The sequence below is a fragment of the Mobula birostris genome, chromosome X, assembly GCF_030028105.1.
Source record: "Mobula birostris isolate sMobBir1 chromosome X, sMobBir1.hap1, whole genome shotgun sequence".
Classification (NCBI taxonomy): domain Eukaryota; kingdom Metazoa; phylum Chordata; class Chondrichthyes; order Myliobatiformes; family Myliobatidae; genus Mobula; species Mobula birostris.
Window position 1 is genome coordinate 17,136,519 of NC_092402.1, and position 8,991 is coordinate 17,145,509.

The window sequence follows — 8,991 nt, forward strand, 5'->3', positions numbered from 1 at the left end:
GCCTTCTTAACCACAGATTCAACCTGCCCAGCAGCTTTGAGTGTCCTATGGACTTGGACCCCAAGATCCCTCTGATTCTCCACACTGCCAAGTGTCTTACTGCTTTGTATGTAAGTGTCTTACATACTACACTCTGCCATCATATTCGACTTAGCAAAATGAACCACATCACACTTATCTGGGTTGAACTCCATTTGCCACTTTTCAGCCCAGTTTTGCATTCTACCAATGTCCCCCTGTAACCTCTGACAGCTCTCCACACTATCCACACCACCACCAACTTTGGTGTAGTGACAGAAAGGGGTACACTGGGACCATATTTCACATCAAAGAACCCAAGATTTTCTGCCCATTCATTTTCCATCCATCCAAAACTGAAGACCTTGCGAATACAGTAGTCTCAACACTCCTGATGTTGGCAATATTTTAGAACCGACTTTATGTCCTCTTACATTAACCCAATAAACCATCGCTAACTGTAACCTGTGTAGATGTAAAGGTACTTAATCCATTTCCACTAGTAATGCTGAAATTGGGGATGATTTAATAGCACCACAACATAATCTCAATGATTGAATTTGAACTTCATCTAACGGGCTTTAAGACCGCTGGTGAGGCTGACCCAGAAGCAATACATCCATAATCAAAGACAGATTTGATTAAAGCAAAATACATTTAAGTGACCTCCCACTCGCACCCTCATCAGACCCAAATCAGCGACTTGAGCACATTAAGGATATTATTTACGCATCTGCAGATTGTTATTGACATGATCCTTCCAAATTATCCTTATGTCCATCCACATACCGAGACACTTTATCACTGACTGGACCCCTGATTTAACATGTAAATTGAGATCAATTGTGGGGGCAATGTTCCTTTTAGAACACAAAATAAACAGCTCAAGTTTTCGCAATGGAAAATTTCAGTCCCCACTCATGTCCCCATTTCACTACTTCATTAATAGCTGCTTGCATTTCCCTAACTATATAATTTATATTCCTACCTCTCTCCCACAATGCACCATCATCACCATTTCACGCTGCTCTTTCCGAAGGCCCTGCTCGTTTGTTTAAATCTCGCGCTCACTCTCGCGATATCTCAATCCCGCCGAAAGGCTCCTCTCACGCCCGATGACCTCCACAGAAACGGCTGCTCGGCTGCCCCGGGTTCCCGTCTCCGTCTCCGTCCGTCGGCACCTTGTCAGCCCGCCGCGCCCGACAGCTCAACACCGCTCCCCGGGCACCAGGTAGGGGCCTGATTCTGTTATTCAACACACATTTTCTTTCATTGTAAAGCCACGCCTCCTCGATCTCGGGCCGCTGCTTCTCTGTGCGAAGGGGAAGCGGGGGGCAGCGTTATCTGGGAGATAGCGGGGGGAGAGGACCAGGGAATGATCACTCCTGAGGTGAAGAGGGAGGAGGGATGGGGTAGGGTGGGGGAATGAGGGACATGGGGGTGGGGAGGAGGGAGCAGGGGTCACAGTGAGGATGGGATAGTTTGAGGGTGGGGGAATTGGTTATGGGGAGGGAGGGTACATGGGGGAGGTGGATTGGTGGTGAGGGGCTCGTTGAGGATGGGACAGGGTGGAGGGATGGTGGTACAGACATGTCACAAACCCACCAGTCCCTCAGACATTATTGTTTAATACAGAAGATCTCATTCCCTTCTCCCGTTCCTCTCTCCTTCCTCTAAAAACACATACAGAGTCACTCAGTATCGGAGGACACTTTGAAGGAGTCTTGAACTAAGCTGTGCCCGTGGACTTGGTCCAATCCTGGAACCTGACCCCTCACTCCTCGTTCCACATCAGACCGAAACAACACTCCTCTTCCTTCTGAAGAACCAATCCCTCTTGACCTGGACCCATGGGACCCTCTGGACATTGTGGCCTTGGGCTGGCGCTCCCTCAGCAGCTTCCTCGATGCCTGCACTTCTCTGGTAAAGTAGAAGTTGGCCCAGCGCTCTTGATCAGTGTGGGACATCCAGACCAACTGGCTGTCTGGGACTGGGGTGGAAGAAGAAACCTGTCCTGTCAGCTGTTGGTTCAGGCTCTGCACCTGACACTCAGAACCTTTCGGGGGGCAGTGGAGGGAAATGGGTGAGTGACCGAGATCTTTAATTACATCCCTGCTGGAGCATTCTTCTCCATCAGGCCTGGGTTTTGCCCTCCCCCTTGCCACATCATATCTGGCGTTCCCTTCCACTGGAGGGAGGTGCCGAGGATGAACGATGTCCTGGGTCCAGATGGGGATGAGCAGGCATCTGCGGCGGCTGTTTGCCAGACGACAGGAGGGTGGTGTCGGCACCGCAGATGTGATTTCTGCCCCCGAAAATCCAGGTGATTCATTCCCCTGCTGCTTCACCTCTGGGATGGTAGACCATCTGTCACAATTGTAGCAGGACAGGGAACCTTGTGGAAAGAGATTGCAAAGCAAACCTTTCCAGTGGCCAGTTGCCATGACCATTCAGGGCTGGTGCAAGCCTGAGAGCTGACTGCAGAGGGTGTAAGATGGTGGTTCTCTTGACCTGGACCCATGGTGGTTGCCAGTGGTTGACCTTAGCCTTCAAGAAAAGATCAAGATGACAACTGATTGTACATCCATGGTAGAGGCAACTCAGCAATACGTGCAAGGCAGCCATTGTAGCTTCTTACACCTCTACATAGTTTTAATTCCCATTTCCATATGCACTTGGAACACCACACACAGTTACTGCCTTCAGAATCATCCGTCAGCACACTGGGAGCACGTTGCATGTGTGGGAAATTGGAAAATTTGCTCTCAAACAATCTAATTTCCTTCCACTCAAGAACACCAGCAAGCAGTGAATAATGATGGCATGCGAATTTCTGTCACCCCTCGCCTGAACTCTAGAGTGTCCCTGAATTTGAACCCCATCTCCATGTTCCTCATCTCCTCTCCCTACCCCCTCCAGGCTCAGCCCTCCTCACTCCTTCCGACCTCCCCCATCCCCATTCCCCCATTCCCTATCTCCCTCTTCACCTCAGGAGTGATCATTCCCTGGTCCTCTCTCCCCGCTATCTCCCAGATAATGCTGCCCCCCGCTTCCCCTTCACGCAGAGAAGGAGCGGCCAGAGATCGAGCGGGCGTGGCTTTACAATGAAAGAAAATGTGTGTCGAATAACAGAATCAGGCCCCTACCTGGTGCCCGGGGTGGGGCGTTGAGCTGTCGGGCGCGGCGGGCCGACAAGGTGCCGACGAACAGAGACAGGAACCCGGGGCAGCCGAGCAGCCGTTTCTGTGGAGGTCATCGGGCGTGAGAGGAGCCTTTCGGCGGGATTGAGATATCGCGAGAGTGAGCGCGAGATTTAAACAAACGAGCAGGGCCTTCGGAAAGAGCAGCGTGAAATGGTGATGATGGTGCATTGTGAGAGAGAGGTAGGAATATAAATTATATAGTTAGGGAAATGCAAGCAGCTATTAATGAAGTAGTGAAATGGGGACATGAGTGGGGACTGAAATTTTCCATTGCGAAAACTTGAGCTGTTTATTTTGTGTTCTAAAAGGAACATTGCCCCCACAATTGATCTCAATTTACATGTTAAATCAGGGGTCCAGTCAGTGATAAAGTGTCTCGGTATGTGGATGGACACAAGGATAATTTGGAAGGATCATGTCAATAACAATCTGCAGATGCGTAAATAATGTCTTTAATGTGCTCAAGTCGCTGATTTGGATCTGATGAGGGTACGAGTGGGAGGTCACTTAAATGTATTTTGCTTTAATCAAACCTGTCTTTGATTATGAATGTATTGCTTCTGGGTCAGCCTCACCAGTGGTCTTAAAGCCCGTTAGATGAAGTTCAAATTCAATCATTGAGATTATTTTTTGGTGCTATTAAATCATCCCCAATTTCAGCATTACTAGTGGAAATGGATTAAGTACCTTTACATCTACACAGGTTACAGTTAGCAATGGTTTATTGGGTTAATGTAAGAGGACATAAAGCTGGTCCTAAAAGATTGCCAACATCAGTCATGTTGCGATGACTGTATTCGCAAGGTATTCTGTTTTGGGTGGATGGAAAATGAATGGGCAGAAAATCTTGGGTTCTTTGATGTGAAATATGGTCCCGGTGTACCCCTTTCTGTCACTACTCCATGGTTTTTCCCTTTGCAGGTGGTTGACTTTAGCCTTCAAGAAAAGATCAAGATGACAATTGATTGTACATCCGTGGTATAGGGAATTCAGCAATACATGCAAGGCAGACATTGTGGATTCTTACACATCACAGTTAATTCAAAAGACCCAGTGACAGGTCGTTCAGGTGTCTCTGATTATGTTCCAAAGGTTCAGGTGATTATTGAGAAAGGATTATCATACAAAGTATCTGTATTCACAGCTGAGGTGGTTGCTATCATTTTAATCTTGGAATGGGCCGGAGAAGTACATCCTGATTATGTACTTCCGTGCTCTGATTTGATCTGTTTTGACATCCGTTAAAAAATGTACTTTAAATTGTAGGTCAGACGTTGTTCTTGATGAAAACCCCTGTTTTCCCTGGGTTGTGCTAGTCCAGGGAATACACACTCTGGTCCTGCCAAATCCAAGAGATTGGGACGGTACTCCCACCTCAAACCTCGGTTTGTGTGGAGACTGTGTATTTTGCTCCCCTGGTACATCTCAGTGCCAAGAAATAACAGCGTGCTGCATGCGATTATATGGATTATATTTATGAATGTTAACTGAACTAAAGGGTTAGTAAAGAAAAGAAAGAAAAAGACAAAAAAGGCCCATTATAATGAAACAGTCAAATGTGCACAAGTTGGAGCTCAGCTCTTCTGAAAGTTATATTCACCGATACTCAATAGACCTCTGCACCTTACTCCATCGAATGATAGTCCTCCCCCGGGTTGAATCCTGCAACCAGTTCTCTCCAGTGTCTTCTCTCTTCGTGTCCCTCCGAAGCAAGACCCCAGATCACACCGATGTCAGGCACACTGAAAAACAACCCGCTCCCCGGATTGGATGGCTCTCATTCCAAAGCACCTATTATCTCCAAATCCAACTATAATCCAAACACTGCTCCTACAGAAATACCATTACATCAACAGTGAAACCTCTATTAGGGTGTTACATTGAGATTGGACAACATCTGTTGAAGCTGCAGGGTTGTGTATACATTTCATATGGGTCCCAGCCCTTGTTGAGGTTGCAGGGAACAAGGTGCCAGACCTTCTAGCTGAGCAATTACTTCAAATTAAGAAAGTAAATGTGGTGCCTTTGCATAAAGGGGAAGCAAAAGCCATGAAATTAGGAGAGGCAGTAGGGGCCACGAGAAGGCCTTGGCGAGCAGGATTTAAGATAGCCCCAAGGCATTCTACAAGTCTGTGAAGAGCAGGAGGATAAGACATAAGAGAATAGGAGTAATGAAGTGTGACAGTGGAAAAGTGTGCAGGAAACAGGAGATAGCTCAGGTACTTTATGAATATTCTGTTTCAGTATTCACTAAGGAAAAGGATCCTGGCGATTGTCGGGTTGACTTACAGCGGATTGAAAAGCTTGAGCATATAGACATTAAGAAAGAGGATGTGCTGGAGCCTTTGGAAAGCATCAAGTTGGATAAGTCTCTGGGATCGGACGAGATGTACCCCAGGCTACTGTGGAAGGTGAGGGGGGAGGTTACTGAGCCTCTAGCAATGATCTTTACATTATCAATGGGGACGGGGGAGATTCTGGAGGATTGGAGGGTTGCAGATGTTGTTCCCTTATTGAAGAAAGGGAGTAGAGATAGTCCAAGAAATTATACACCAGTCAGCCTTGCTTCAGTGGTTGGTAAGTTGGTGGAAAATATCCTAAGAGGCAAGATTTATGAACACTTGGATAGGCATAATATGATTCGCAATAGTCAGCATGGCTTTGTCAACGGCAGGTTGTGCCTTACGAGCCTGATTGAATTTTCTGAGTATGTGACCAAATATATTGATGAAGGTAGACTAGTAGATGTAGCTTATATGGATTTCAGCAAGGCATTTGATAAGGTACCCCATGCAAGGCTCATTGAGAAAGTAAGGATGCATGGGATCCAAAGGGACCCTGTTTTGTGGATCCAGAATTGGCTTGCCGACAGAAGGCAAAGAGTGGTTGTAGACGAGTGACATTCTGCATGGAGGTCAGTGACCAGTGGTGTGCCTCAGGGATCTGTCCTGGGATCCCTTTGTGATTTTGATAAATGACTTGGATGAGGAAATGGAGGGATGGGTTAGTGAAGGATACAAAGTTGGTTGTGTTGGAGGGCTGTCAGAGGTTACAGGGGGACGTTGGTAGAATACAAGACTGGGCTGAAAAGTGGCAAATGGAGTTCATCCCAGATAAATGTGATGTGGTGCATTTTGCTAAGTCAAATGTGATGGCAGAGTGTAGTATGAATAGTAAGACACTTGGCAGTGTGGAGGAGCAGAGGGATCTTGGGGTCCAAGTCCATAGGACGCTCAAAGCTGCTGGGCAGGTTGTATCTGTGGTTAAGAAGGCATACGATGCATTGACCTTCATCAACCGTGGGACTGAGTTTCGAAGTCGGGAGGTAATATTACAGCTGTATTGGACCCTGGTCAGACCCCACTTGGAGTACTGTGCTCAGTTCTGGTCACCTTACTGCAGGAAGGATGTGATACTATAGAAAGGGTGCAGAGATTTACAAAGATGTTGCCTGGATCAGGTAGCATGCCTTACGAGAATAATTTGAGTGAACTTGGCCTTTTCTCTTTGGCGTGACAGAGGATGAGAGGTGACCTGATGGAGGTGTACAAGATGACAGACATTTATCATGTGGATTGTCAGAGGCTTTTTCCCAGTGCTGAAATGGCTATCACAAGTGGGCACAGTTTTAAGGTGTTTTGAAGTAGGTATAGGGGAGATGCCAGGGCAAGTTCTTTACGCAGTGATTGGTGAGTGCGTGGAATGGGCTGCCGGCGATGGTGGTGGAGGCGCATACGATAGGGTCTTTGAAAAGACTCCTGGATAGGGACATGGAGCTCAGAAAAAAAGAGGGCTATTGGTTACCCAAGGTAAATGGAGGGGAGGAGAAGATGGCGGCACGACGCAGCGTGCACGGCCGCTCCAAATTGATAGTGTATTTGCGAAGTTGGATAATGTGCACAATCCTGATTTCATAGAGACAGCCGTGAGAAGCACGGAGGAACATCTGGAGAAACTTCTGAACTGCCTGCTTCGCTACCGCTGCTACTGTGTGATCGAGAATCTGCAGAGAGGAAGGCCCCAAATCCTCGGCTTTGCCTGTTGCCGGGGCCGGGGTCGAAGCACTCGGCAGAGATGGTGCTCGGTGTCGGAGACACAAAATAATCTGCAGATGCTGGGGAGAGAGGACCAGGGAATGATCACTCCTGAGGTGAAGAGGGAGGAGGGATGGGGTTGGGGCAGGTCGGAAGGAGTAGGGAGGGCTGAGGCTGGAGCGGGTAGGGTGAGGGACATGGGGGTGGGGAGGGAGGAAGCAGGGGTCACAGTGACCATGGGATAGTTTGAGGGTGGGGGGAATTGGTTATGGGGAGCGAGGGTGCATGGGGGAGGTGGATTGGTGGTGAGGGGCTTGTTGAGGATGGGACAGGGGGGAGGGATGGTGGTGCAGACTTGTCACAAGCCCACCAGTCCCTCAGACATTGTTTAATACAGAAGATCTCATTCCCTTCTCCCTTCTCCCTTTTCCATTTCTACCCTTTCCTCTCTCCTTCCTCTAAAAACACATACAGAGTCACTCGGAATCGGAGGACACTTTGAAGGAGTCTGGAACTAAGCTGTGCCCGTGGACTTGGTCCAATCCTGGAACCTGACCCCTCGCTCCTCGTTCCACATCAGACCTAAACAGCACCCCTCTTCCTTCCGAAGAACCAATCGCTCTTGACCTGGACCCATGGGACCCTCTGGACATTGTGGCCTTGGGCTGGCGCTCCCTCAGCAGCTTCCTCGATGCCTGCACTTCTCTGGTAAAGTAGGAGTTGGCCCAGCACTCAAGATCAGTGCGGGACATCCAGACCAACTGGCTGTCTGGGACTGGGGTGGAAGAAGAAACCTGTCCTGTCAGCTGTTGGTTCAGGCTCTACACCTGACACTCAGAACCTTTCAGGGGGCAGTGGAGGGAAATGGGTGAGTGACCGAGATCTTTAATCACATCCCTGCTGGAGCATTGTTCTGCATCAAGGCTGGGTTTTGCCCTGCCCCTTGCCTCATCATACTTGGCGTTCTCTTCCACTGGGGGGAGGTGCCGAGGATGAACGATATCCTGGGCCCAGATCTGGGATGGTAGATCACCTGTCACAATTGCAGCAGGACAGGGAACCTTGTGGAAAGTGATTGCACAGCAGACCTCTCCATGGGCCAGTTGCCGTGACCGTTCATGGCTGGTGTAGGCCTGAGAGCTGACTGCAGAGGTTGTAAGATGGTGGTTCTCCTACGGGGTGTGGGAGAGTGGCCATTGACCATCGTGGTAAGGGCTAGGACGAGGATGACAGCGTTTGGAAACTAGGACTATGTCAGCACCAATGTTGTCCTTACCAACTGTACCTGACTGCATTAAGGTTCAAGGTACATTTATTGTCAAAGAATGTATGCAGTATACAAATCAGATTCATCATTAACACCAGTATTCTCCTGCATCAGGACGTGGACGCACCCGTGGACAAAACAACTGGCCAATGACAGCCCAAAGGTTGCAGTGAGCACAGTCACAGGATGATGCCATGCCGGGGTCACCCTCGAGCTGAGGCAAGGGGAGACAGAGATTGGCTGTGCGACATAGGCACGTGGTGGCACATTTTCTGGGAATGGAAGAGGGGTTAGAATGTCCAAAGAAGCAGGAATTATCCACACTTCCCATATTGGCAGGAGGCTATGGTGTGGTTCTAACCCATGGGATATGGAGATGGGAACTGTGCATGGTACTCCCTCTGTGGGTCTGACCTTGTGATCGGGAGACAGAAAAGGGCATGGTGTTTCCAGTGTGGGTCTCATCCAG

At 48.7% G+C, this 8,991-nt stretch overlaps 1 long non-coding RNA gene across 2 annotated transcripts; it reads left to right on the forward strand.

Annotated features, from left to right (window-relative positions):
- Positions 1–3,272: 3,272 nt before the first annotated feature.
- LOC140191475 (uncharacterized) lies at positions 3,273–8,257 on the forward strand. 2 transcript variants are annotated; one of them, XR_011883830.1, is made up of 5 exons: positions 3,273–3,401; positions 4,143–4,319; positions 5,466–5,632; positions 7,139–7,371; positions 7,730–8,257. It is a non-coding gene; the product is annotated as an uncharacterized lncRNA (long non-coding RNA). The 2 variants fall into 2 exon arrangements; XR_011883829.1 differs by lacking the exon at positions 4,143–4,319.
- Positions 8,258–8,991: the final 734 nt, after the last annotated feature.